Source organism: Staurois parvus, unplaced genomic scaffold, assembly GCF_062004578.1.
Source record: "Staurois parvus isolate SC_StPar_1 unplaced genomic scaffold, SC_StPar_1.0 ptg000795l, whole genome shotgun sequence".
NCBI classification, from domain to species: Eukaryota; Metazoa; Chordata; class Amphibia; order Anura; family Ranidae; genus Staurois; species Staurois parvus.
This window is the reverse complement of record NW_028318591.1, coordinates 193,805-215,476: the sequence shown is the minus strand read 5'-3', so window position 1 is coordinate 215,476 and position 21,672 is coordinate 193,805. Positions and strand designations below refer to the sequence as shown.

At 44.4% G+C, this 21,672-nt stretch overlaps 1 long non-coding RNA gene across 1 annotated transcript in view; it reads right to left on the bottom strand.

The window, feature by feature from the left end:
* The window catches only part of LOC149444255 (uncharacterized), a 36,728-nt gene extending 21,472 nt beyond the window's left edge, over positions 1 to 15,256 (bottom strand). The window contains exon 1 of the long non-coding RNA XR_016306538.1: positions 15,180 to 15,256. This is a non-coding gene — a long non-coding RNA (uncharacterized LOC149444255). The remainder of the gene's footprint in view (positions 1 to 15,179) is intronic.
* Between the last annotated feature and the right edge of the window lie 6,416 nt (positions 15,257 to 21,672).

Sequence of the window (21,672 nt, the reverse complement as noted above, 5' to 3'; positions counted from 1 at the left end):
TTTTTTAACCCTTGTAGCAGCACTAGTTATGTAAAAAAGAAAATAAATTGCTCTGGTATCTAGTGCTTCTGTATGAGCCCCTTCATTCTCAATTCGATCAGTGTGAAAAAGGCATGTTGAACTGCTGCAGATGCTGTTTCTGTGTGTAAGAAGTGCTCTGACTCTCCAATGTGCTGCCAGCACATGATTTTTTTTTTTCACCCGTGCTGCGGCACTAGGTTTGTAAAAAAGAAAAGAAATGGTTCTGGTCTCTAGTGCTTCCGTATGAGACCCTTCATTCCCAATTGTAACAGTGTGAAAGAAGGTATGTTGAACCACCAGAGATGCTGTTTCTGTGTGAGAGAAGAGGTTTGACTCTCCAATGTGCTGCCAGCACAGGGTATTTTAACCCTTGCTGCAGCACTAGGCATGTAGGGAAAAAAAAAAGAAACAGATTGGGTCTCTAGTGCTTCAGTACGGCACCTCATTTCCAAATTGGAACAGTGTAAAAGAGGGCATGTTGGACTGCTGGACATGCTGCTTCTGTGTGGCAGCAGCATTCTGACTCTCCAATGCGCTGCCAGAACAGGATTTTTTTTAACCCTTGTAGCAGCACTAGGTATGTAAAAAAGAAAATAAATGGCTCTGGACTCTCTAGTGCTTCTGTATGACCCCCTTCATTCTCAATTGGAGCGATGTGAAAGAAGGCATGTTGAACCACCAGAGATGCTGTTTCTGTGTGAGAGAAGTGGTTTGACTCTCCAATGTGCTGCCAGCACGGGATTTTTTTAATCTTTGTAGCAGCACTAGGTAGGTAAAAAAAAAAAAGTGGTTCGGGTCTCTAGTGCTTAAGTACGACCCTCTTCATTCCCAATTGGAGCAGTGAGAAGGAAGGCATGTTGATCTGTTGGAGATGCTGTTTCTGTGTGAGAGAAGTGGTTTGACTCTCCAATGTGCTGCCAGCACAGGGTATTTTAATCCTTGCTGCAGCACTAGGTTTGTTAAAAAAAAAAAGGATTGGGTCTCTAGTACTTTGGTATGGCCCCCTGCATTCCCAATTGGAGCAGTGTGCAAGAGGACATGTTGGACTGATGGTCATGTTTATTCTGTGTGGCAGCAGCAGTGTGACTCTCCAGGGTCCCACCAGCACAGGATATTTTAACCCTTGCTGCAGCACTAGGTATGTAAAAAAAAACAAACATTTGGGTCTCTAGTGTTTTGGTGTCCCCATGCATTCCCAGTTGGAGCATTATCCAAGAGTGCATGTTGCACTGTTGGAGATGCAGTTTTTGTGAGAGGACAGTGGTCTGACCCTCTGATGTTCTGCCATCACAGATTTTTTTAACCCTTTCTGCAGCACTAGGTATACAGAAAAATCAGAGATAATAGAATAAAGTCTAAAACTACTTTAAAAAAAGTTTAGGAAACACACTGCAACACATTAAAAATGCATTGCATTCCTGTGGGGTGCCCAGCAATTTAAAAAAAAAATGTGTGGGGTCCCCCCGCCATCCATACCAAGCCCTTCGGGTCTGGTATGGATTTTGAGCAGAACCCCCATGCCAAAATAAAAAAAAAATGGCGTGAGGTTCCCTCCCAAAATCCATATCTAACCCAAATTCAAGGATGCAGCCTGGCAGGTCAGGAGGGGGGGGGGGGGAGCAAGCCCCCCCCAAAGCCGTACCAGGCCACATGTCCTCAACATGCCCCCACCAAAGCACCTTGTCCCCATGTTGACAGGGACAAGGGCCTCTTCCCTACAACCGTGGCCGGTGGTTGTGGGGGTCTGCAGGCTGGGGGGCTTATTGGAATCTGGAAGCCCCCTTTAACAAGGGGGTCCACAGGTCCCCCCCCCCCATGTGAATGAGTATGTGGTAAATGGTATCGCTACTCATTCACAAAAAAAAGTATAGTGGAAAAAATGACAGGGGACAGTCTTTGACAAGTCCTTTATTAACCCCTTCACGCCAGCCGCACGCAAATTTGCGGCCTCCCGGCGTCTAGGCCTAGACGCCGAGCGGCCGCACATTTGCGTTCATGTAACACATGTGTGGTACTCACGGAAAGGTCCCGGTCCACTCTTTCGATCGGGACCTTTCCCGATCATGTGACTGGCCGTGACGTGACCTCACGGCGGCCACATGTCACTAAGCCCCGTCCCGCCCACCTCCCGGCACAGGAACTCCTCTTCATGCCGGGATGATCCGGCATGAAGGGGTTAAAAAAAAAATGTGAAAAAAGTCACCTTTGTAGATCCAACATCAATCATGATGCCTGCCACCATTGCCCACCCCGAAAAGAGAAAAAAAAGAAAAAAAAAACGCTCTTGATGCTGGCTCCTGGCAGTCTGATGACAGTTTTTAAATAGTGTGGTGATGTCACAAGGGGCCGGGTCAACCACGCCACCTTGTGACGTCATCATGCGCTGTGATTGGCTAAAGCATTGCCCCTGATCTGTGCCCAGGTGCATTTCTTTGGCCAATCACAATGCACTGCCAGGACGCAGTGCATTATGGGGCACGGCGTGCGAACACACGAATGGCTGATGTCCAAGTCGAACTAATGTTAGCCCATCACTAAAATATATTTCAGCTCTGCATCGGTTAGCATGCTGGTTTAACTATTAACCCTTTGAGGACCAAGGGACGTATTTGTCCCATGTTTTTAATTGCCTGTATCATCTGATTAAGAACTTAAAATACTTTTTTTTTTTTTTTTTTGGTTTGAGTCAAAATATTAGTTCTTATCAACAAATGGATCTAGCTTTTTGCCAATTATTTCATGAAATGGCTTAGTTACAGCAACTGAAGTGTACGAACTTTAGAAACAAAAAATTGATTCTTTTGGCGTTCCGTAATCTTATGGTCCTCAAAGGGTTAAGGGACACGCGGATATTATAGGCATTTTTTTCCTATAAATTTAGGTGCTTCAGGCGGCACTCCAGTGATGATGTCACGATTCCGACGAATGCAGTGCTCAGCACAATCATTCTTAGGGTCTCATTTACAGTAAGACACCGCACCATCCGCTGTGTACGCTGAGATTCAAATATTTCATGTGTCCTGCAGTTTGAATTCTGCAAAAAAAAAAAAAGCGAAACAGAAATTTCCCTCGCTACAAATTCTGGTTTAATTGGTAATTAAAATGTGGCCGCCTGCCTCCTGGGGGTGACTGCGCGAGGTTCAGCAGAGAGCGCATGAACAAATATTGCACTAACAATTGCCTGTTGCCACTCACGTTGGCTTTATTAGCTCAGAAGGACAAGTCCGGGGAGGGGGGAGCGCCGCACAGGTTATCTGGGGCCGATTGGACAACGCACACCTTCGATACATTGTATCGAATAAAAGCTGCATCAATGAAAGCTGATTTCTGATTGGACAATGCCAGTTACTATATATATATAATATTTTAAAAACCCGTTATTTCAAATACGTTCATTTTAGTGTTCATTAGCAGGCGGTAACGCATGCACGTTGACGCGCAATAGGCCGTGTATCAATGTGCATTGCGTAAAGGTGGCCCATTCAAAATGCACAATTTCTGGCAGCTGTAAGGCATGTCCAAGGCACACTAGGGGTGCCATCTAAAACTCACCTTCTGATTGGTCCATCATGCTGCCATGCATTATAATAATGCATGCGTTACCGCAGCAGAATAGTGTGGATGGGCCCCCAGTTTAAAAAAAAAAATGCACTGGGGTGCCATCTAAAATTTACGTAACGTGCATTGCCGTGCATTATATTAACGCATGTGTTACGCAGCACAATAGTGTGGATGGGCCCCAAGTCTCAATAAAAAATGGGGTGTTTGATTTGGGCGCAACTATTTTATGAAAATAATGAACACTTGATAAATGGATGACTTCTCTGCTGCCACCCACCTTCTGATTGGTCCATCACGCTGCCATGCATTATAATAATGCATGCGTTACCGCAGCACAATAGTGTGGATGGGCCCCCAATTTTTTTTGATATGGGCGCAATTAATTTCTGAAAGTAAATGAACACCCGATAAATGGATGACTTTTCTGCCGCCATCCACCTTCTCATTGGTCCATCACGCTGCCGTGCATTATAATAATGCATGCGTTACCGCAGCACAATAGTGTGGATGGGCCCCCAATTTTTTTAAAAATGGGGTGTTTGATATGGGCGCAATTCATTTCTGAAAGTAAACGAACACTCGATAAATGGATGACTTCTCCACCACCACTCACCTTCCAATTGGTCCATCATGCTGCCGTGCATTATAATAATGCATTGGGGTGCCATCTAAAATTACGTAATGTGCATTGCCATGCATTATATTAACGCATGTGTTACGCAGCACAATAGTGTGGATGGGCCCCAAGTCTCAATAAAAAATGGGGTGTTTGATTTGGGCGCAACTATTTTATGAAAATAATGAACACTCGATAAATGGATGACTTCTCTGCCGCCAGCCACCTTCTGATTGGTCCATCACGCTGTATTGCATTATAATAATGCATGCGTTACTGCAGCAGAATAGTGTTGATGGGCCCCCAGTTTAAAAAAAAAATTGGGTGTTTGATATGGGCGCAATTAATTTCCGAAAGTAAATGAACCCGATAAATGGATGACGTCTCCGCCGCCACCCACCTTCTGATTGGTCCATCACGCTGCCATGCATTATAATAAGGCATGCGTTACTGGAGCACAATAGTGTGGATGGGCCCTCAATTTTTTAAAAAAATGGGGTGTTAGATATGGGAGCAATTAATTTATGAAAATAAACACCGGTTAAGTGGATGACTTCTGTACTAGGGGCAGACTGACCATTTAGCCACTCAGGCACTGTCTGAGGGCCCGGGGTCAGTAGGGGGCCCCATGAGATGCCCCTGATATCTTTCATAGGCTTTTTTGGGTGTGGTTTGAGTGTGGGCGAGGACACAGGGGCCCCATGATTGCCTTTTGACCGGTGGCTCCATGAGTTGTCAGTCCGCCCCTGTTCAGTACCACCACCCACCTTCTGATTGGTCCATCACGCTGCTGTGCATTATAATAATGCATGCATTACTACAGCACAGTAGTGTAGATGGGTCCCAATCTCAATAAAAAATGGGGTGTTTGATTTGGGCACAACTAGTTTATGAGAATAAATGAACACCCGATAAATGGGAGACTTCTCCACCGCCACCCACCTTCTGATTGGTCCATCACACTGCCGTGCATTATAATAACGCATGTGTTACCGCAGCACAGTAGTGTGGATGGGTCCCCAATTTTTTTTAAAAATGGGGTGTTTGATATGGGCGCAATTCATTTCTGAAAGTAAATGAACACCCGATAAATGGATGACTTCTCCGCCACCACTCACCTTCTGATTTGTCCAGGGGCAGACTGACAACTCATGGGGCCCCCGGGCAGTAGGGGATCATGGGGCCCCTGTGTCCTTGCACACACTCAAAAAAGCCTATGAAAAAGGTACCAGGGGCATTTCATGGGGCCCCCTACTGACCCCGGGCCCTTGGGCAGTGCCCGAGTTTGCAAATGGTCAGTCCGCCCCTGGATTGGTCCATCACGCTGCCGTGCATTATAATAATGCATGCGTTACTACAGCACAGTAGTGTAGATGGGCCCCAATCTCAATAAGAAATGGGGTGTTTGATTTGGGCGCAACTAGTTTATGAAAATAAATGAACACCCGATAAATAGATGACCGTGATTGGTCCATGGCTGTGATGGCCAGGGAGGTGTCAAAGGCTGAGGGACAATATCTTTCAGGCATGTGCAATGTACTTGTAGACAATGTTACTTTTTAAGGCTCCGTACACATGTGTGATGCGGTATCACATATGCATTGCCGCACATTTTTTCGCATGTTGCTGTGCGTTTTGGTTCATTTGAATGGGCTGTCTACCATATAGTGCAAAAGAAGTGCAATATCATTTAAAAAAAAATGCATGGTACTTTTTTATCGTATATTATGATTTAGTGCGCAAATTAACAAGGTGCGTTGGGGTGTCATTAAGAATGAATGCGATTGTCATGTTCTTGCAAAAGAGATGTCTGATTTTTGTGCATCCCCCTCTCATCAACTTGCTAATGACCTTTCTGCTTTTATTACATACAATGGTGTGAGGTCATCACTGGGTCTTTGTGCTTCTCTATGCAATGCAGGGACATCATAGCTTGTGGGTGGGGCCAGCAGGGTGCTGTACATAGCTTGCACCCTGCCTCAGTAATGCTCTCAAGAGCCCTCAGCCCTGATGCAAGCAATGGATGGTTCTTGGGAGGAGTTATGCAAATATCACAATGTCTTGTTGGGTGGGTGTCAGTCGGGAGGTGAAGGTGTACCTAGGCAGGCTGTATTTGCAGGACCGCAGCCCTACATAATGCCCACATGTAATTCCTCCCACTGACACCAATGATGGGGAACTATTCCTTCCACTGACACAATGATGCGGCACTATTCTTCCCACTGATACCAATGATGGGGCACTATTCCTCCCACTGACACCAATGATGGGGCACTATTCCTCCCATTGACACCAATGATGGGGCACTATTCCTTCCACTGACACCAATGATGGGGAACTATTCCTTCCACTGACACCAATGATGGGGAACTATTCTTTCCACTGACACAATGATGGGGCACTATTCTTCCCACTGATACCAATGATGGGGCACTATTCCTCCCACTGACACCAATGATGGGGCACTATTCCTCCCATTGACACCAATGATGGGGCACTATTCCTCCCACTGACACCAATGATGGGACACTATTCTTCCCACTGACACCAATGATGGGGCACTATTCTTCCCACTGACACCAATGATGGGGCACTATTCCTCCCACTGACACCAATGATGGGGCACTATTCTTCCCACTGATACCAATGATGGGGCACTATTCCTCCCACTGACACCAATGATGGGGCACTATTCCTCCCACTGATACCAATGATGGGGCACTATTCCTCCCACTGATACCAATGATGGGGCACTATTCCTCCCACTGATACCAATGATGGGGCACTATTCCTCCATGACACCAATGATGGGGCACTATTCCTCCCACTGATACCAATGATGGGGCACTATTCCTCCCACTGACACCAATGATGGGGCACTATTCCTCCCACTGACACCAATGATGGGGCCCTATTCCTTTCACTGATACCAATGATGGGGCACTATTCCTCCCACTGACACCAATGATGGGGCACTATTCCTCCCACTGACACCAATGATGGGGCACTATTCCTCCATGACACCAATGATGGGGCACTATTCCTCCCACTGATACCAATGATGGGGCACTATTCCTCCCACTGACACCAATGATGGGGCACTATTCCTGCCACTGATACCAATGATGGGGCACTATTCCTCCCACTGATACCAATGATGGGGCACTATTCCTCCCACTGACACCAATGATGGGGCACTATTCCTCCCACTGACACCAATGATGGGGCACTATTCCTCCCACTGACACCAATGATGGGGCACTATTCCTCCCACTGACACCAATGATGGGGCACTATTCCTCCACTGACACCAATGATGGGGCACTATTCCTCCACTGACACCAATGATGGGGCACTATTCCTGCCACTGACACAAGCGATGAGGTACTATACCTCATTGCTTACTCCCAGTGAAGACAGGACATTTTCTTCTCTTACTTCCCGCAGTCCGGCCCCCCTAAAGTTTGAAAGACCATTAACTGGCCCTTTCTTTAAAAGTTTGGAGACCCTTGGTCTAGATGATGCTGGATGTCCTCCACCTAGGAATTTAGCTTGCTCCGTCTGATTTGCTGCAGCTTCCAGTGCACATTGTGGTTAATGACTTTGTCCATCTATGGTCCTGTGAGCCATATTAAGTCAATGATGCAGTGTCCCCTGTGTCCTTGCTCAAACTCAAAAAAGCCTATGAAAAAGGTACCAGGGGCATCTCATGGGGCCCCCTACTGACCCCGGGCCCTCGGGCAGTGCCCGAGTTTCCAAATAGTCAGTCTGCCCCTGTCCCCAACCCTTCGCTATGTGTGACTGCGGATTGGCGAATGATTGGGCGCCTATTTAGCGGGAGAGACAGCTTGCCTCCATGTTTGAACGAAGGTGCTCATCCCTAGTCCTAACCATAACCACAATTCATTTGGGTAGGTTGACCGCAGACATGTATGACATCACACGCACACGCATTTTGTGTCCAAATGAAAGCCACAAGGGAGCTTAGTGACACATGGGGCTCCCGAGCCATGGATGGGTGATCACCGGAGCGCTGGCTGCATCACAGATGAGCCCGCAGCTATTTCTGTACGCTCAGCGTTTCCTGACTGCAAGAATGTGTTCGCAATACTCAGCCTGCATTAAACTAATTGCACACCCTTGATGGAATTATCTGCGGTCAGCGCTCAGTGCATTATCTATTGCATCACCGGCTGAGCGCCCTAAATCACCGATTTATAGACGTTTATCCTTCAGGGTAAAACAAGCAATATAAAATAAAGAAAAAAAATAAATATATATATATATATAATAAAAATTTAAAAATTTCAATTTTTATTTATAAACCCGCACACCTGGCTCTCCGGACACCCATTGTACTGCAGCTTTAACCGCTAACGAGACTGTCACTTAATAGGGGCCCCTGATTGGCAATGGATATTCGATCAGGTCAGCAAATGGAGATCTGTGCTTTGATAGCAGTTCTCCGCGCCAGGCTCCACATTACCCTTTAATTGCTTATGCAAATACGATTGAACCCTTGTCCATGACTGCCTTGTTTGCAATACAGCCGTTTCGGTGGAGGAAAGCAGTCAGCGAGGAGGAAGCCAATCCTTTGGTGCTGACTTAACCTTTTAAGCTTTCCCCCCAGTACAGATTCTCCCCCAATAGAGATTTCCCCAGTACAAGTCCTCCTCTCAGTACAGACACTTTCCCCCCAGTACAGATCTCTCATCTCAGAAGAGCTCCCCCTCCGAGTACAGACACTTTCCCCCAGTACAGATCTCTCATCTCAGAAGAGCTCCCCCTCCGAGTACAGACACTTTCCCCCAGTACAGATCTCCTATCCCAGAAGAGCTCCCCCTCCCAGTACAGATACTTTCCCCCAATAGAGATTCCCCCAGTACAAGTCCTCCTGTCAGTTCAGATGTTGCCCCCCAGTACAGATCTCCTATCCCAGAAGAGCTCCCCCTCCCAGTACAGATACTTTCCCCCAATAGAGATTCCCCCAGTACAAGTCCTCCTGTCAGTTCAGATGTTGCCCCCCAGTACAGATCTCTCATCTCAGAAGAGCTCCCCCTCCCAGTACAGAGACTTTCCCCCCAGTACAGATCTCCTATCCCAGAAGAGCTCCCCCTCCCAGTACAGACACTTTTCCCCCAGTACAGATCTCCTATCCCAGAATAGCTCCCCCTCCCAGTATAGACACTTTCCCCCCAGTACAGATCTCCTATCCCAGAACAGCTCCCCCTCCCAGTACAGACACTTTCCCCCCAGTACAGATCTCCTATCCCAGAACAGCTCCCCCTCCCAGTACAGACACTTTCCCACCAGTACAGAGCTCCTATCCCAGAAGAGCTCCCCCTCCCAGTACAGACACATTCCCACCAGTACAGAGCTCCTATCCCAGAAGAGCTCCCCCTCCCAGTACAGACACTTTCCCCCCAGTACAGATCTCCTATCCCAGAACAGCTCCCCCTCCCAGTACAGATACTTTCCCTCCAGTACAGATCTCCTATCCCAGAACAGCTCCCCCTCCCAGTACAGACACTTTCCCCCCAGTACAAATCTCCCATCTTAGAAGAGCTCCCCTTCACCCACAACAGATCTTCCATCCCAGAAGAGCTCCCCTTCCCCCAAAACAGATCCCTCCCAGTACAGTCCCCCGCCGGTGCAAATCTCTCACCCCACAACAGCTCCCCCTCCCAGCACAGATCTCCTCCAGTAGAAATCCCCTCCCCCCACCAGTGCAAAACTCTCACCTCAGAACAGCTCCCCCTCCCAGCACAGATCTCCATCCCAATACAGATCTCCCCCAGTACAAATTCCCCCCTCCCCGCATGCAAATCTCTCACCCCAGAGCAGCTCCCAGTATAGACTTCCTCCGGTACAAACACCCCCTCCCCCCAGTGCAACTCTCTCACCCCAGAACAGCTCCCCCTCCTAGCATAGATCTCCCCCTCAGTACAAATTCCCCCCACCAGTGCACATTTCTCATTCCAGAACAGCTCCCCCCTCCCAGCACAGATCTCCATCCCTATACAGATCTCCCCCAGTACAAATCCCCCCCTCCCCGCATGCAAATCTCTCACCCCATAACAGCTCCCAGTACAGACTTCCCCCAGTACAAACACCCCCTCCCCTCAGTGCAACTCTCTCACCCAAGAACAGCTCCCCCTCCCAGCACAGATCTCCCCCTCAGTACAAATCCCCCCTCCCCCAGTGTAAATCTCTCTCCCCAGAACAGCTCCCCCTCCCAGCACAGATCTCCCCCTCAGTACAAATCCCCCCTCCCCCAGTGTTAATCTCTCTCCCCAGAACAGCTCCCCCCTCCCAGTACAGATCTCCCCAAGTACAGATTCCCCCCCGATGCAAATTTCTCACCCCAGTGCAGATCTCCCCCCAGTACAGATCACCCCCATTATAATACTGCAGATGTAACCACTAATGAGACTGTCACTTAATAGGACCCCTGATTGGCAATCGATATCCCATCAGGTCAGCAAACAAAGATCTGTGTTTGGATAGGGATTCTCCGGGCCAGGCTCCATGTCACACTTTAATTGCTTATGCAAATATAATTGAACCCTTGTCATTGGCTGCCTTGCTTGCAATACTGCCATTTCAGGGGGAGGCAGCTGTCAGCGAGGGGTTAAATCTGATACAATTAAAATAGCAGACGTATCCAATTTGATTTAACCATTAAATCTGACCTCCGGCCTTCCCCTCAGTCTTGCACAGTTATACCAGCTCCTCTCCTGGACTGATAAGGCTGATTCTGATTTCACTGCACACTGTGAGCTTCCCACAATGCGCATTAGAAGCTACGTCAGATAGAGCCTTCCTCATTTCTTGGTTGGAGGATGGCCAGCATCATCTAGCTCTTTCCTTCCCAGCCTGACAGTCTCTAGCCCACCTTTTTCATTTGATTGGATTGCAAAGCCTGCCTAGATACATGCTTGCATCTAGCTCTTTCCTCCCTAGCCTGACAGGTAGCAGGAATGGCACCTTTAGAGTTTTAGGTGCATAACAGCTATTAGAGCTAGCTATGGAAATGCTGTTGGAGCTGTTTGGACCCCCTATCCCCCTCCTTATCTACGCCCCTGCCTGCAAGCTTGAAGACTGTTTCTACAAGGCAATCCTAACCACCTATCCAGGAGCTGTCAAAGAGGGGATTTCCCCTCAGTTTGCAGTTATATTGTCTGACTTCCTGTTGTGTCTCCAGAACAGGAAGTGAAGAGAAATCTTCCAACGGTGACAAAGCAAAGAAAAAAAACAACAGAGGTTCTAATAATTTCAATATAGGTGGGTGGCCCTGATTAATTAGATCATGTTCACTGTAATGAGCTTTGTATACTCAAAATTAAAGAACCTCTATTTATTCTTTAATTTGGAATACCAGAGTCCAGGTAAGGGCCAACCCCTTTATAATTATCATTACGTTTTCCAAGCTCTCCCGAACATGGAAGCATCACACAGATCTGGCAGGGAGAACCATAACCTTCCCCTGACTAATGATCGCCATCAGAGCTGATTAATACACAGTTTACATATGACACAGCTGCAAATGAAGAATGAGATCCAGATTGCCGCTTGTAATATCGCCGCCAGCTTTGCCGTGATGAACGGACCAGGCGGCGCGTGGAGGACGCAGAAGTTAATATTCGCACAACTCGCTATTTATCAGCCGAATATGCTGGCAAAAATCACTGCTTAGCATTGCTGTCCCTTATTTTTCATTTGCAGCATTCCCTATTTTCCTCAGCCTGCAGTTAAAGATAATTAAAAAAAATATTTAACAGTACGGTAACTATTTAAAGGTAAACTATCTTAAGAAGAGCTCTAATCAATTTAAAAAAATACGCTTTAAAAGATTAAATAGCAGTTTATGTGTCAAAACTCACCTTCAATCTCGAGCTGTCCCCATGCAGTACTTATTTTTTGCCAGTAGATGCCCTCAGTCTTACAGGTTCAATGACCTTCGTTCAACCCACTTCTTCATAAACCACCCCCCCCCCCGCACCCTGTGATTGGACAGTGAAAAAGAAGCAGTACAGAGATGAGCTCTTTTCTTTTGAAACTCTGCTCTCTCTCCAAATGATTGGATCCTTGTGCGGCTTTTTTCACTCTCCCTTCCTTATTTACATTTGCTTCCTCTTTAACACACATTAAAGCGCCTACAGCTTCAGCATGTTTTTTATGTGTTTTTGATGCTTCTGTGATGCTTTATTGAAGTTTTAGCGAAGCTTGAAAAATATCCTGTGTGCTGACTTTCTATTTGTTTTAAAGAGGTCTAGTAGAATTCCAGCTGAGTAGAACCCCTAAGCAGATCCCCAGCTCATTGGTACCCTTGTTCAGCAGATCCCTAGCTTATTAGTACCCTGTATGCCCTGTTCAGTAGTAATCCCTGGCTTTGCTGCTCCCCTGCTCAGTAGTAACCCCAAACTCTGCTGATCCCCTGCTCAGTAGTAACCCCCAGCTCTGCTGGTCCCCCACTCAGTAGTAACCCCCAGCTCTGCTGATCTCCCGCTCAGTAGTAACCTCCAGCTCTGCTGATCTCCCGCTCAGTAGTAACCTCCAGCTCTGCTGATTCCTCGCTCAGTAGTAACCCCCAGCTCTGTTGATCCCTCTCTCAGTAGTAACCCCCAGCTCTGCTGATCTGCTGCTCAGTAGTAACCACCAGCTCTGTTGATCCCTCTCTCAGTAATAACCCCCTGCTCTGCTGATCTCCCATTCAGTAGTAACCCCCAGCTCTACTGATTTCCCGCTCAGTAGTAACCCCCAGCTCTGCTGATCCCTCTCTCAGTAGTAACCCCCAGCTCTGCTGATCCCTCTGTCATTAGTAACCCCCAGCTCTGCTGATCTCCTGCTCAGTAGTAACCACCAGCTCTGCTGATCCCTCTCTCAATAGTAACCCCCAGCTCTGCTGATCTCCCTCTCAGTAGTAACCCCCAGCTCTCCTGATCTCCCGCTCAGTACTAACCACCTGCTCTGCTGATCTCCCGCTCAGTACTAACCTCCAACTCTGCTGGTCCCCCACTTAGTAGTAACTCCCAGCTCTGCTGATCCCCTTCTCAGTAGTAACCCCCAGCTCTGCTTATTTCCTGCTCAGTAGTAATTCCCAGCTCTGCTGAAGTAGTAACGCCCAGCTCTGCTGATCCCCTTCTCAGTAGTAACCCCCAGCTCTGCTGATCTCCCGCTCAGTAGTAACCCCCAGCTCTGCTGATCTCCCGCTCAGTAGTAACCCCCAGCTCTGCTGATTCCCCACTTGGTACTTATCCCCAGCTCTGCTGATACTCCACTCAGTCGTAACCCCCAGCTCTGCTGATCCTCTTCTCTCTGTGGTCCCTGCTCACCTCCCGCAATATTGCTCCCATGCTGCCCACCACCTGTGACATTGCTAGTTTCTCCTGCCCTCCCCCTGCTCTGCTAATCTTCTGCTGCTCACTCCTCTCTGGTCCCCACTCACCTTCCACTATAGCATACCTATGTTGCACATCCCATGTGCCATTTACTAGCTGCTCCACTCCAGTCCGGACCCCGTTCACCTTCCTGCTTCTCTACCCTGCACACCAGATGTGACGTCTGCACCAGACACTTCCAGAAAATATACACACATGAACTGGAAGTGACTGCTGACATCTTTCCGGTTAGCTTTTTGGTTTCCCAGTGCATCCTAGGATATCTCATATCTGCAATACCTCTAAAACAAAGCGAAGCTAAAGCTGAATAAAAGCCCTTCAAAAGCTACAGGTGCTGTTAGCGAGCATTGTCATAGACTTCTATAGAGGCTTTCAGGCACCAAGAAAGCAACATTGGGTATAAATTTGAAGTGAAGGAAAGCAAACACAACAGTGTGAACAGGACTGTAAGGGAACCAGGGTGGATAAAAATCAATGATTTTTTTAAAAAAATTTAAAAAATCGGATTTTTTTTATTTAAATCGGATTTTTTTTATTTAAATTGGATTTTTTTTAATAAAATGCTTTTTGAGGAAAATATATTACCATCCAAAGGTTATTCCATCATGAAATAAAGATTAGTTTTTTAATTATGTAGAATAAGGCTGTATATGTTTAATTTTTTTGGTAAATAAATTCCATGAATCCATTCACAATGTCATGCTCTTCCAGAGGTTTTTGTAAGATTATTGGGCAGTTTCTCTGCCTACAAGATATTATCACAGATGATCGGTTTACTTTTGCAGTTCTCAAAACTGAATTTGACTCAGCGGAGATCACATGCCTCTTCTTCACAGCAAAAATGTTATAACATGAACAGAGTTAAGAAAAAGACCTTCATCCTAACTTCTACAAACCTATGAATACAGAATCAACCCCTTCAGTGCTAAGTTTCAAGAAGTTCAGTGAATAGAATAGAAACAATATTTTTCTGATTGTTTGGAGTGGAATAGATCTGCACAAGAAGAAAGTGAAACTAAGTGTGAGGAGGAAGGGGCTGACAGTCTAAGTTTCTTAAAATATATATATTTTGTTTAGCCAAATTAGTTACCAAACATGGATGTTTAAGCAAATCACATATGCTGGAATGTTATTGTTTCAGTTGAATAAATCTATTTAAATTGTTATTATTAAGGGAATGATTATTTTTCTCCTTCCTAAGTACAACAGAAAAGTTGTCCAAATATGAATGATTAACCTATTAAACTGGGGATAAAAAACTAATATGAAAAGTTGTTATTCTAAAAATCTTCATCTACTTGTATATTAAAGTTATACCAGCAAGAATTAGTCTTTATGTAGAAAACTAGGATTTAAATCAAGCCTTACTGACTAGTGATTTAAATCGTGATTTAAATCAGTTTGATTTAAATCAAATCCACCCTGAAGGGAACCATTTTTTTTTTTGGTGAGAGGTGCTTTGGTTGGCATTCAGACTGATTAAAAAAAGTGTGTCCAAATTTTGGAGCAAGTGTAAATGAGCCCTAATTGCAGTAAATGAGCTGTAAACTATTAAATGGGCCACATATGTAAAGTTTAACCTTTTCCTGAAGACCATCTTTGATCCATGTAGCCAGTTAGAGATGATGACTTCTGTATGAGTTCAGCTGGAAAGTCCCATCAGTGTCATTGTGTCAATACTGTAACCCCATCTCAGGGTTGAGTCCTAATTTGAGAGCCTACGTTGGGTCATGGCCTCACATTCTTCCCCGATTAACCCAATAACAATTTGTAACAAGATAAACTCGCATACATGTAGCACATACTCCCTGTCTACTCTGATACTAATTAGGGAGACCTACGGGGAGGTCAGGTTGGACTGGGTGGAGAGGGAGTTCTTCTCAGGTTTCGAAGTCTGGGGGACAGATGGTGCTCAGCAGCAGGTCTTCTATGGGGGGGATCGGTGATGGGAAGGACACTTGTGTACAGATGACAGACAGTCCTGGCACAAATATACCTTCACTTAAAAACACAATAAATCACGGAGGATAGCCATGGCAGTGATGTCCCATAGTTGTCCATCAGCCAAACGTTGGTTTTCCTAAAGTGGAACTTCACTCTCTCATTCAACATGGACTATTTTTAATCCTTATGTTGCCATCATTCACAAATAGATAGGTTTTAAACTTTTTTTTTTACATTTCTTCAGTTACTTCCTGGTTTCCATGCCTAGGCAAATTATTTCATACATCCCAGGAGTCTTCAAGAGGGGAGGGAGGGTTCTCAGCTCAGCCTATGCCTGAGCTAAGGGCAGATGGAGTCCAGGAAGTAAATGCTACATGGATGATCTGCCTTTACTCAAGATGGCCACTGCCAAAAAAGCCAGGGGGGGGGGGTTTGAAAATGACTTCTCAGAAAAATAAAGCATGGAGACATGGATAAATGGGGGAGTTTGCTCTGAATGGTAAAAATGAATTTTAACATAATTTTTGGTTTGTGGTGCTCTGATGCAGTGCAGTTCCACTTTAAAGATTGTCATACAAATTTATGAAGCTGACATGATGAGCTAAAAGCAGACGCCATGAGATTTCTATTTCTTTAGTACCTTAACCCCCGGTTCACATACATGCGGCTGTTTGGGCCGCGTTTTGAGCGGGCATGAGAGCCCATTCATTTGAATGGACTCCCGTGCCCATGACATGCAGGAAAGAAGTCCCTGCATTTCTTTGGAAGCCGCAGCCCACACGGGAATGTTGGTTCCCTCTACGGTTGCGTTTTCCAGTGCGGCCGGCGTGCCATTAGAACTAATGTCACCACCTGCACATATGTGAACCAGGGCTAAAGCAGGGGTCTCCAAACCATGGCCGAGGACCAAATCTGGCCCACTATAATATTTTACCTGGCCTACAGCAAATCTTATGAGAAACTATGACGTAATGGGGGACTTGTAATGTGAAGGGGGGGCTCTGATGTGAAAAGGGGACTCTGATGGAAGGGGACGCTGATGTGACGGGGAAGCATCTGATGTGAGCGGGTCTCCCGCAGATTTTGATGTGAAAGGAAGTGGGCTTCTGATGTTAAAGAGGATGGGCTTTTGATTTAAAGAAGCAACTTCTGATGTGATAGGGAGGGGGCTTCTGTCTGATGTGAAGGATGGGGCTTTTGACATGACGGGGTTTTTGATGTCAAAGGGGGAACTCTGATGGAAGAGGGGCTCTGATATATTGGGGGGTGGGGAAGGGTTGATGTGCAAGATGGGACTTCTGATGTAATGAAGAACTTATAATGTAAAAGGGGGTTCTAATGTGAGGACGGGGGTCTTTTGATCTGAAATAAGAGACTACTGATGTGAAAGAGGTTCCCTGCTCTGTTGTGATTGGGGGATTCTAATGTGAAAGGGTCACTCTGATGAAGGAAGGGGATTCTGATGTGATGGGGAGGGGGGCTTTTATGTGACATGATGTGAGAGGTGGACTGTGCTTCAATAGTCTGAAATAAAAGTGTGTTGGGTTCAGTTTCTGTGAGTTAAGCTGGCTATGGATGGTGCCAGGTAAGCAAGTGACCATACTGTCCAGACAAACTGGGTCTATGGAGGTATGTCAATGCATAAAATGGCATTTGAAGCAGCAGGAATAAATAAAGAACAAGAAAAGAGGTAAAATATCTTTTCTGGGCGTAATAAGGCTTCTTCACAGTAAGAGCTGTGAATAGACTCCCTCAAGAGTTGGTTCTGGCCAGCTCAGTGGATTGCTTCAAAAAAGTCCTGGATTGTTTCTTAGATACACAGAATATAACTGGATATAACATTTATAGGTAAAGTAGATCCAGGGAATATCCGATTGCCTCTCGGGGGATCAGGGAGGAATTTTTTTTTCCCAGCAGGAGAAAATTAGATCATGTTTTTTTTGCGTTCCTCTGGATCAACTGTGGGTGTAGGATTATAAATTTTTTTTTTTTTCTATGGTTGAACTGGATGGACTTTTGTCTTTTTTTCAGTCAGACCAGGGGCGGACTGACAACTCATGGGGCCCCCGGGCAATAGGGATCATGGAGCCCCTGTGTCCTTGCCCAAACTCAAAAAAGCCTATGAAAAAGGTACCAGGGGCATCTCATGGGGCCCCCTACTGACCCCGGGCCCTCAGGCAGTGCCTGAGTTTCCAAATGGTCAGTCCGCCCCTAAGTCAGACTAACTCTGTAACTATGTAGTTCTGCTCCACTTTCACTTTTATTGGCTGCCTGTAGACCTAGGTACTTGGTCATGTGACATTCAATGAGCACAATGCAGACTGGCTGAACCAATCCTCCAGTCAGTGAGGATCATGTGACTAAATTCCTGCGTTTTCCATTATGTGATCAGCACTGGAGGGAGCCTGGAGCAACATTTTCTCCGGGATATATAAGTATTTGAGTCCTACTGGTACTGAGTAATAATTCATAGCAGCCAAACTGTCAATATGGGACTGAATGGCTCCTGACTTCTACATTAGCTTCACCTTATGATTTCAGCCACCTGGCAAACCTCTGCACCCCGGCTTGGCAATCTATGCGTTGTTCTGCTGGACACGTCCAATCTATATCCAATTAATGGATCGCGTGTTTTCCGCTCCTCTGGAAATGTTGACAGGCGTGCCTAATCAATGTCTAATCCATAGATATCCTGCTGTGCACTCTATTCCAAGGCCTGCCACGCAGCTCTGATCAATCCTTAATCAATCCATTAGCCCCCTTTCCACACTTCTCTGTAAGCTGATCCGCCGGGCTGATCTATTTTATATTGATTTCGGGCCGCGCCTGCCGGGGCCGCACCATCCTGGTGGCTGTACTGAAAGCTTGCTACCAGTGAAGGCTGCTGTTCTACAACACAATGCATGGGGGGGGGGGGGGGTCACCGCAGCACTGGGATTTCAATTCTGCATTCACACCTAGACGCGCTTATTTGCTTGTTTTTTTGCGTGACCCACATAGGGCAGCTCTTTATCCAAAACTAAAAAAAATATTTTTTGGCTGTACGTACACATTAACCTCTTGAATGTAAGAAATACTCCCTAAAAATATTTAACAAGAGTATTTAGAATGCATCTCTTACATTCAGCGCCTCTCCCCCTATTGCCTATTAACGGCAATTGCTGGCTGTCAAAATGACAGTCAGGTATTACTTTGTATTACACAGCAGAAGGGCTATCAAAATGCGTCAGATCCTGTGCGAAACGACACTTCTAGATAATTGACAAGCTGTCATTGTGTAAATAAAAAAAAGAACTAACAGGGGTTTTTACCCTTCCCAACTTTATCAAAAACTAAATAAAATATTTTTTTGGCTATATGTACATATTAACCTCTTGAATGTAAGAAATATGTTCTAAAAATATTTAACAAGGGTATTTAGGATGCATCTGTTATGTTCAGCTTCTCTCCCACTATTGCCTATTATCTGCAATTCCCTGCTGTCAAAATGACAGCCGGTTATTACTTTGTATTACACAGCAGAAGGGGCTATCAAAATGTGTCAGCTCCTGTGTAAAATGACACTTGTAGATAGTTGACAAGCTGTCAAGGAGTAAATAAAAAAAAAAAGAACTAACAGGGGTTATAACCCTTCCCAACTTTATCCAAATCTAAAAAAAAATATTTTTTGGCTGTACGTACACATTAACCTGTTGAATGTAAGAAATACTTCCAAAAAATATTTAACAAGGGTATTTAGGATGCATCTGTTACGTTCAGCTTCTCTCCCCCTATTGCCTATTATCTGCAATTTCCTGCTGTCAAAATGACAGCCGGTTATTACTTTGTATTACACAGCAGAAGGGGCTATCAAAATGTGTCAGCTCCTGTGTAAAATGACACTTGTAGATAGTTGACAAGCTGTCAAGGAGTAAATAAAAAAAAAAAGAACTAACAGGGGTTTTAACCCTTCCCTACTTTATCAAAAACTAAATAAAATATTTTTTTGGCTATATGTACATATTAACCTCTTGAATGTAAGAAATATGTTCTAAAAATATTTAACAAGGGTATTTAGGATGCATCTGTTATGTTCAGCTTCTCTCCCACTATTGCCTATTATCTGCAATTCCCTGCTGTCAAAATGACAGCCGGTTATTACTTTGTATTACACAGCAGAAGGGGCTATCAAAATGTGTCAGCTCCTGTGTAAAATGACACTTGTAGATAGTTGACAAGCTGTCAAGGAGTAAATAAAAAAAAAAAGAACTAACAGGGGTTATAACCCTTCCCAACTTTATCCAAATCTAAAAAAAAATATTTTTTGGCTGTACGTACACATTAACCTGTTGAATGTAAGAAATACTTCCAAAAAATATTTAACAAGGGTATTTAGGATGCATCTGTTACGTTCAGCTTCTCTCCCCCTATTGCCTATTATCTGCAATTTCCTGCTGTCAAAATGACAGCCGGTTATTACTTTGTATTACACAGCAGAAGGGGCTATCAAAATGTGTCAGCTCCTGTGTAAAATGACACTTGTAGATAGTTGACAAGCTGTCAAGGAGTAAATAAAAAAAAAAAGAACTAACAGGGGTTTTAACCCTTCCCTACTTTATCAAAAACTAAATAAAATATTTTTTTGGCTGTACATACACATTAGCCTCCTGAATGTAAGAAATATGTCCTAAAAATATTTAACAAGGATGCATCTGTTACGTTCAGCTCCTCTCCCCCTATTGCCTATTATTGGCAATTGCTGGCTGTCAAAATGACAGCCAAGTATTACTTTGTATTACACAGCAGAAGGGGCTATCAAAATGTGTCAGCTCCTGTGTAAAATGACACTTGTAGATAGTTGACAAGCTGTCAAGGAGTAAATAAAAAAAAATTAACTAACAGGTTTTAACCCTTCCAAACTTTATTAAAAACTAAATAAAATATTTTGAATATTCAGCTCCTCTCCCCCTATTGCCTATTATTGGCAATTGCCGGCTGTCAAAATGACAGCCAAGTATTACTTTATATTACACAGCAGAAGAGGCAATCAAAATGCAACCTCTCCTGTGTAAAACTTGTAGATCGTTTACAAGTGTCATTGATGAAATACAATGTAATAATGTATTGTTTTATTTTATTTACTATTTAATTTGTGTTTAACCTTAGATCTGCATATAACATATCCCTTCCTTTTTTTTTCCAAAAACATACTCCTACTTAGCCCCTTGTTAACCCTTATTAGACTTAATTAACTCCTTCTCCCAAATGTTTGTTTTCTGCTGTTTTTTTTTTTTCTTTTATTCCCATCTTTTATTTATCATTAAAGTTGAACTGTCCTGCATCTGAGCACCACAAACCAAAATGCTGTCAAATGCATTGGTAATATTCAAAGCAAACACCCTCATCCATCCATGTCTCCATGCTTTATTGTACTGCAAAATCATTTTGAAAAACATCCCTTTGCATATCTGGCAGTAGCCATCTTGACTAAGGGCAGATGATTCATGTAGCATTTACTTCATGGAATCCATCTGCCCTCAACTCAGGCATTGCCTGAGTTGAGAACTCTTAGATCTACTACTCATACTGTTGCAGTGCATCAAGGCAGCCCATTCATATGAAATGGAATTCTCCTTAAAAATACAAATATAATAACAGGTTTTTTTTCCCCCCACTGAGATGGGAAGCATGGCAGTTTTATTTTGGCTGTTGTGAAGCTGGATTGGTAGAGCAGCAAAATCAAGCATCACTTGGTTATATTTAGGACACATTGGAAACCACAAACAATTACTAATTAACAAGCCTGTCAAATGAGCTATTTTTTTTTGTGATGAGCAATTGTAGAAAGATAAAACGGAGACAGAGATTTCGCTTCAAGTGATGAAAAAATCCAGTGTAGATGCCATATTTATTTATTTTTTTTCAAATAAACATTCGATTAAAAGTATTATAGCATTAAATATACTACAATATTTAAATAAAGTATAATACAAAATATTAAAAATATTATAATTTGTTATTATTATGATATTGCTAGTAAATTATATTTCATCCTAATAATGAACTTGTCTATTGTGCATTTATTTCCATCTCCAGTCAAAATATTCTATTTTTTCATTTCTTTTTTTTTTCTTTTTTTTGGATAGACTT